The following is a 7,647-nucleotide window of genomic DNA, read 5'->3' on the forward strand; positions in this document are numbered from 1 at the left end:
CCAGGAGTACAACCGCATGGGCGATATTCCGGATGAGGGGGTCAGAGCGCACATGAAAAGGTTTTCCCGCGGCCACAGACACTGACTGCCGTAGGATGCACCAGTTGCACGAGGAGCAGCCCGGTGCCGTGGTTTCAGAGGATCTCCGACTGGGGTCATGGGCTGGGCCCGGTGCTTTGTTCTGGGGGCTGAAGGCAGGAATTCCCCTTCCCCCTTCTTCCCTCTTCCCACGTGCATATAGGATATGGATGGAGTGGTTGTGGGAGTCTACAGATATAAATATGGTCTCCTGTGTTTAATCTTTGGACTTCATATGTAAACTCCGCGTGGAATCTTCATGTCATGGTTTAATATCCCTGCTGCCTACTTTTTTCCCAACTCTCATTAACCCTTCCTTGATGGGTTTAACTATGCTATTACATTTTAAAACAAAATAGTTGTGACTTTGTTTCCCTTGTAAGATATCAATTATGGTATGTAAATGTGATGAAACAATAAAATTAATAAAAAGAAAAAAAAAATCTGTTCTTATCAGTTTAATATCGATAGCCCCTTACCGGGGACTACATATTAAATGATTGTTTGGATCACGGGTAGCTGGAGCGGGGCTTGCTCTGTCCATCCACGCACGGCTGGTATTGCAGTGTTGGCCGCGTGGCTTCCTTTCCGGAGGGCTTTGTCTTGGCTCCCCCTGAGGTCTGCTCTTGCAGATGCCGTGGTTGCTGTTTTGCTGTTGATGAGAGTTCTCCTCGGATGCATCCACCTGAGGTCTTGGAGTCTTTCACTAACGAGCTGATGCATCGAGTCAGGTGTGTTTGGTTAAAGGGAGTCATCTAAAACATATGAGACCTTTGTCTGAGACACCCGATTCAGATCTTCGAGTCTCTACTAAATGAGCTGATGATCTGAATCAGGTGTGCTTGATTAAGGTGACATAGAACCACATTCATGCAGTGTTGGGGGGCCTCCAGGAACGCGGTTGGAAAAACACTGATCTAAAACCAGGGTTTGGGAAGCGTCGGCTCGTGCCAACGCTTGGCAGTTTGCAGGCCAGTAACGGAAGGCAGCCGTCCTTCCTTTTGCTAGGGGCGGGGGTTCACCGTTGATGAGGATGGGTAGAGACGGAAATGGTACCTCTGACTGGCCGCCTGGGCCTTCATACTTACCTGGCAGGGTAGACACCATGATCAAGAAGGCGGGTTCACCCAGGGCGAGGCTCGTCCATTGCACTCCGGCCGTGCTGACACACTGCGAATTCCCCAAATGTGGGAATCTCGACTGAATAATTTATGGTAGTGGGGGACTGCGTTCGCGCTCTCCCCTGAAAGTGCTGGTTGAAAAAAGCAGATGGGTTTTTTCTCCTGATCTTTTTTTATACAAAGCGTTTGTTCTGGCTTACTTTTCGGGTTCTCAATGATCCAGAGAGCTGTTCAGACTGAGGACTTCCGTCCTATGCTTGGTATGGGTTGTGCGTGTGTAAAAAAAAAAAAAAAAAAAGTCACTTGCGCTCTTGAAAAATCGGCCCCTGGTGGGTTCAAATTTCTCACAGACCTCACTTTTCAAGTCGATCGGACTGACTGCTGCCGAGCTGTAGCTGTTTTCATGTCTGTTTGGTTGTGCCATTTTCATTTCCTTTTCATTTTTTTTCAGCTTGCAGCGCCACCAAGTGGCCAGACGCAGCACCCTTTTTTCTCCTGACCACAGACTGAGCCCGTGCATAGGCGTGCCGATTTGGGTGAAGTGATCTCATTCCTCTCTGGGGTTCTAGCCATTTTAGCAACCTGGGGCCACACGACCTTCGAACGTTTTGAGGGCCCCTCGCCAAGGTTGATGGAAATTTTCCACTTTTTTTGGATGATTATTGACCGTCAGACTCCAGAGAATCTTTCTGTGCTGCTTTGGTTCGGACTGGGCCAAATACCTGGTGCCGGTTTGCAAAAGAAGGTTTTCGACAAAATCCAAAATAGCCGAAAATTTCGCCAGAGCGACCTACCAATTCGAGACCTGCCTCTCGTTCGGCTCGAGCCAAGGATTCCGATGACATGAGGCACGTGGCTCTGCGACGAACCGTTTGGGAGTTACGAGCGATGCCGTACTCTCCGCCGCAGCAGAGCCACCGTCGGGCCGATCGGGGGGAGAGGCTCGGTGACGTTGCAGACGGGGGAGGGTCCTACCGTCCCCCAGCGTTTCAGGTTTCCCTGACTTACCAAAGCCGAGATGGGCGTGGCCATGTCCCCGCTTCCTCCCCGCTGCACCACTGCAGCATCGCTTCTCGGCCTTTTGGCTAAGATCAAGTGTAGTATCTGTTCTTATCAGTTTAATATCTGATACGTCCCCTACCCGGGGACTACATATTAAATTGATTTTTGGATCACGGAGCTGGAGCCGGGGCTTGCTCTGTCCACTCCACGCATCGGCCTGGTATTGCAGTGTCTCCAGGAACGGTGTGCTTCCCTTTTCAGGGATTGCTGCTTATTGTGATAAATGACAGAAAAAGGAATGAGGGCTTTGTCTTGGCTCCCCCTGAGGTCTGCTCTTGCAGATGCCGTGGTTGCTGTTTTATTGAGAGTTCTCCTCGGATGCATCCACCTGAGGTCTTGGAGTCTTTCACTAACGAGCTGATGCATCGAATCAGGTGTGTTTGGTTAAAGGGAGTCATCTAAAACATATGAGACCCTTTGTCTGAGACACCCGATTCAGATCTTCGAGTCTCTACTAATGAGCTGATGATCTGAATCAGGTGTGTTTGATTAAGGTGACATAGAACACATTCATGCAGTGTTGGGGGGCCTCCAGGAACGCGGTTGGGAAACACTGATCTAAAACCAGGGTTGGGAAGCGTCGGCTCGTGCCAACGCTTGGCAGTTTGCAGGCCAGTAATGGAAGGCAGCCGTCCTTCCTTTGCTAGGGGCGGGGGTTCACCGTTGATGAGGACGGTAGAGACGGAAATGGTACCTCTGACTGGCCGCCTGGGCCTTCATACTTACCTGGCAGGGGAGACACCATGATCAAGAAGGCGGTTCACCCAGGGCGAGGCTCGTCCATTGCACTCCGGCCGTGCTGACCCCTGCGAATTCCCCAAATGTGGGAATCTCGACTGCATAATTTATGGTAGTGGGGGACTGCGTTCGCGCTCTCCCCCTGAAAGTGCTGGTTGAAAAAAGCAGATGGGTTTTTTCTCCTGATCTTTTTTTATAAAGCGTTTGTTCTGGCTTACTTTTCGGGTTCTCTGATCCAGAGAGCTGTTCAGAATGAGGACTTCCGTCCTATGCTTGGTATGGGTTGTGCGTGTGTAAAAAAAAAAAAAAAAAGTCACTTGCGCTCTTGAAAAATCGGCCCCTGGTGGGTTCAAATTTCTCACAGACCTCACTTTTCAAGTCGATCGGACTGACTGCTGCCGAGCTGTAGCTGTTTTTCATGTCTGTGTTTGGGTGTCCTTTTTCATTTCCTTTTCACTTTTTTTTCACCTTACAGCGCCACCAAGTGGCCAGTCACAGCACCCTTTTTTCTCCTGACCACAGACTGAGCCCGCGCATAGGCGTGCCGATTTGGGTGAAGTGATCTCATTCCTCTCTGGGAGTTATAGCCATTTTAGCAACCTGGGCCACACGACCTTCGAACGTTTTGAGGGCCCCTCGCCAAGGTGGATGGAAATTTCCACTTTTTTTGGATGATTATTGACCGCCAGACTCCAGAGAATCTTTCTGTGCTGCTTTGGTTCGGACTGGGCCAAATACCTGGTGCCGGTTTGCAAAAGAAGGTTTTCGACAAAATCCAAAATAGCCGAAAATTTCGCCAGAGCGACCTGCCAATTCGAGACCTGCCTCTCGTTCGGCTCGAGCCAAGGATTCCGATGACATGAGGCACGTGGCTCTGCGACGAACCGTTTGGGAGTTACGAGCGATGCCGTACTCTCCGCCGCAGCAGAGCCACCGTCGGGCCGATCGGGGCGAGGCTCGGTGACGTTGCAGACGGGGGAGGGTCCTACCGTCCCCCAGCGTTTCAGGTCTCCCTGACTTACCAAAGCCGAGATGGGCGTGGCCATGTCCCGCTTCCTCCCCGCTGCCGTTTTGGAGTTTCGCTTGTCGGCCTTTTGGCTAAGATCAAGTGTAGTATCTGTTCTTATCAGTTTAATATCTGATACGTCCCCTACCCGGGGACTACATATTAAATTGATTTTTGGATCACGGAGCTGGAGCCGGGGCTTGCTCTGTCCACTCCACGCATCGGCCTGGTATTGCAGTGTCTCCAGGAACGGTGTGCTTCCCTTTTCAGGGATTGCTGCTTATTGTGATAAATGACAGAAAAAAAAGGAATGAGGGCTTTGTCTTGGCTCCCCCTGAGGTCTGCTCTTGCAGATGCCGTGGTTGCTGTTTTATTGAGAGTTCTCCTCGGATGCATCCACCTGAGGTCTTGGAGTCTTTCACTAACGAGCTGATGCATCGAGTCAGGTGTGTTTGGTTAAAGGGAGTCATCTAAAACATATGAGACCCTTTGTCTGAGACACCCGATTCAGATCTTCGAGTCTCTACTAATGAGCTGATGATCTGAATCAGGTGTGTTTGATTAAGGTGACATAGAACACATTCATGCAGTGTTGGGGGGCCTCCAGGAACGCGGTTGGGAAACACTGATCTAAAACCAGGGTTGGGAAGCGTCGGCTCGTGCCAACGCTTGGCAGTTTGCAGGCCAGTAACGGAAGGCAGCCGTCCTTCCTTTGCTAGGGGGGCGGGGGTTCACCGTTGATGAGGACGGTAGAGACGGAAATGGTACCTCTGACTGGCCGCCTGAGCCTTCATACTTACCTGGCAGGGGAGACACCATGATCAAGAAGGCGGTTCACCCAGGGCGAGGCTCGTCCATTGCACTCCGGCCGTGCTGACCCCTGCGAATTCCCCAAATGTGGGAATCTCGACTGCATAATTTATGGTAGTGGGGGACTGCGTTCGCGCTCTCCCCTGAAAGTGCTGGTTGAAAAAAGCAGATGGGGTTTTTTCTCCTGATCTTTTTTTTATACAAAGCGTTTGTTCTGGCTTACTTTTCGGGTTCTCAATGATCCAGAGAGCTGTTCAGACTGAGGACTTCCGTCCTATGCTTGGTATGGGTTGTGCGTGTGTAAAAAAAAAAAAAAAAAAGTCACTTGCGCTCTTGAAAAATCGGCCCCTGGTGGTTTCAAATTTCTCACAGACCTCACTTTTCAAGTCGATCGGACTTGACTGCTGCCGAGCTGTAGCTGTTTTCATGTCTGTTTGGTTGGCGCAGTTTTCATTTCCTTTTCCCCTTTTTTTTCAGCTTGCAGCGCCACCAAGTGGCCAGACGCAGCACCCTTTTTTCTCCTGACCACAGACTGAGCCCGTGCATAGGCGTGCCGATTTGGGTGAAGTGATCTCATTCCTCTCTGGGGTTCTAGCCATTTTAGCAACCTGGGCCACACGACCTTCGAACGTTTTTGAGGGCCCCTCGCCAAGGTGGATGGAAATTTCCCACTTTTTTTGGATGATTATTGACCGTCAGACTCCAGAGAATCTTTCTGTGCTGCTTTGGTTCGGACTGGGCCAAATAACTGGTGCCGGGTTGCAATAGAAGGTTTTCGACAAAATCCAAAACAGAGCGCCCTACCAATTCGAGACCTGCCTCTCGTTCGGCTCGAGCCAGGATTCCGATGACATGGCGGCACGTGGCTTCTGCGACGAAAACCGGTTTTTGGGAGTTTACGAGCGATGCCCCCGTACTCTCCGGCCGCAGCCAGAGCCACCGTCGGGTCCGATCGGGGCGAGGGCTCGGTGACGTTGCAAGACGGGGGAGGGTCCTACCGTTCCCCAGACGTTTCAGGTCTCCCTGACTTAACCAAAGCCGAGATGGGCGTGGCTAATGTCCCGCTTCCTCCCCGCTGCACCACTCCTTGCACGCATCGGCTTCTCGGCCTTTGGGTAAGATCAAGGTAGCCTGAGGTCCCGGACTGACGATAGCCCTGAGAGTATCAAGAACCACTCTTTTCCATACGTGTGGGATCATAATCGCTCAGAGGTAGAAGGTTTCCATCTTCTGTTGCAGCAGCGTTTGTTTCAGTGGATAAGGTAAGAAAGAGCCAAAAGAAAGACCTTTTTAATTATTTGTTGGGTTGTTATTTTTATTCGGGGTTTTATTGGGAATTTTAACAGTGTAAAAGTTACTCCTCAGTGGTGTCTCCACTATGGAGTGAATTTCTCAATGCCCGGCCAGCGGAGGCACCCACAGTGTTACGCTTTTCTTTTTTAGAGAAAGATGGTAAGCTCTTGGAAATGTCTAGATTCGACTTTCTAGGAAAATACATTCAGAAACTGTTAGGGCTAACCCCAGCAGATTTTAAATGTATTTGGACGCTACCTTTTAACAAGGGTTTTGATGTTAGTTTTAAAATGGGGCACTGTTAACAAACTTCTGGCACAAGTTCGAAAATGTTAAAACCCAATTCCCATGTTTAAAGTTGAGAAAAATGACGGACAATACACACAAAGTTGTTATTCGTCAAGATGTTTCAATGAAATGGTAAATGGGGAAGTGTCATTTTGTCATGTGGTTGGGGAGATTCTGCACTGTGGAAAGCCAGGCTATGAAGGTGCTAGATGAGGATTGGTATATGGATATTGTTCCTGGGAGGGTCCCCATCACAACAATGGGCAGATCCTCAAGGCTTCCAGGGCTGAAAAAATCTCCCATCAATGGTAGTTCTGGGTGGAAAAACAGAGGCTACATAGATTAACAAGGTCTGCCCCAAACTATGTAGGAGATGTGGGGAGTTGGACACTTGGTATACGTTGCGGCTGCCTGAAAGTTATATCGCACAAGGGTAGAGAAAATGGGCATATTTTTCGAGGACTTGTCCCAATGGCAGGGGAAGTGCAATCTCTGTGGAGACAATGCTCATCTCTACCGAGACTGCCCTAAGTCTTGTTTGCCAACAGAGTTTAAAGCAACTAAAATGGTGGCAATAACAACATAAATGTTGCTAACGAGGGGGCGGAGCCCAAGATTTGAATTTCAGAGAGGTCGGGTGAGTGGCGAGAAGGAAAGGAGGCGGGGGGACCAATTACCGAAAAGAGATGGCTACCAGATGAGATAGTGGAGGACAACTGAGTAGGAAAAGTAAATAAAGAACAGGAAGGGAAACAAAAATAACACATTTTGAACAGGAAACAACCACGGTCGAGTTACAAAGACACTTTTATACATGTTAAACCGTTCGAAAAAAAAGAGGAGCAAAATCCCCTCTCATGAAGGAAATTGGGAAAACAAAACAGACTAGAGTTGACCAGCTGTCTGCCGTCATCATCATCCTCAAGTGATCTAGACAGACTGTTCCCACACAATGCCAGCTAATGGAAGTCTCCTTTCGTCAATAGAGCTAGAAAACATCAACCCCCAGAGCTACTGGAAGTAGTCTGAAGGAAAGTCAGTCCCACATTCCAGATTCCCACTTGATGGAATAAAAGGAGGGGTCCGGATTTACAAGATATAGCTACTTGTCCAACTGAAGGGAAAATACCATAGTTTTTTTGTAGTTTGGGGTTTTATCGATCTTGTCGAATAATGTTCTCCCCAATGAATGTTTTACCTGTTTTTCTTTTACAGCAATCTACATAGACGACACCTCACTATAGCGCGACA

General features: G+C 49.2%; 5 non-coding genes across 5 annotated transcripts; all 5 read left to right on the forward strand.

The window, feature by feature from the left end:
• Positions 1 to 1,158: 1,158 nt before the first annotated feature.
• On the forward strand, positions 1,159 to 1,324 carry LOC122143146. The gene has a single exon (XR_006158989.1). It is a non-coding gene; the product is annotated as a U1 spliceosomal RNA (small nuclear RNA).
• Positions 1,325 to 2,264: 940 nt separating this feature from the next.
• On the forward strand, positions 2,265 to 2,455 carry LOC122143147. Its single transcript, XR_006158990.1, has one exon. It is a non-coding gene; the product is annotated as a U2 spliceosomal RNA (small nuclear RNA).
• A 524-nt stretch (positions 2,456 to 2,979) lies between these two features.
• LOC122143144 lies at positions 2,980 to 3,143 on the forward strand. Its single transcript, XR_006158987.1, has one exon. It is a non-coding gene; the product is annotated as a U1 spliceosomal RNA (small nuclear RNA).
• Positions 3,144 to 4,077: 934 nt separating this feature from the next.
• Positions 4,078 to 4,268, forward strand: LOC122143148. The gene has a single exon (XR_006158991.1). It is a non-coding gene; the product is annotated as a U2 spliceosomal RNA (small nuclear RNA).
• A 529-nt stretch (positions 4,269 to 4,797) lies between these two features.
• On the forward strand, positions 4,798 to 4,961 carry LOC122143145. Its single transcript, XR_006158988.1, has one exon. It is a non-coding gene; the product is annotated as a U1 spliceosomal RNA (small nuclear RNA).
• The last annotated feature ends 2,686 nt before the right edge of the window (positions 4,962 to 7,647 follow it).

The sequence above is a fragment of the Cyprinus carpio genome, unplaced genomic scaffold (assembly GCF_018340385.1).
Source record: "Cyprinus carpio isolate SPL01 unplaced genomic scaffold, ASM1834038v1 S000000930, whole genome shotgun sequence".
Lineage (NCBI taxonomy): Eukaryota > Metazoa > Chordata > Actinopteri > Cypriniformes > Cyprinidae > Cyprinus > Cyprinus carpio.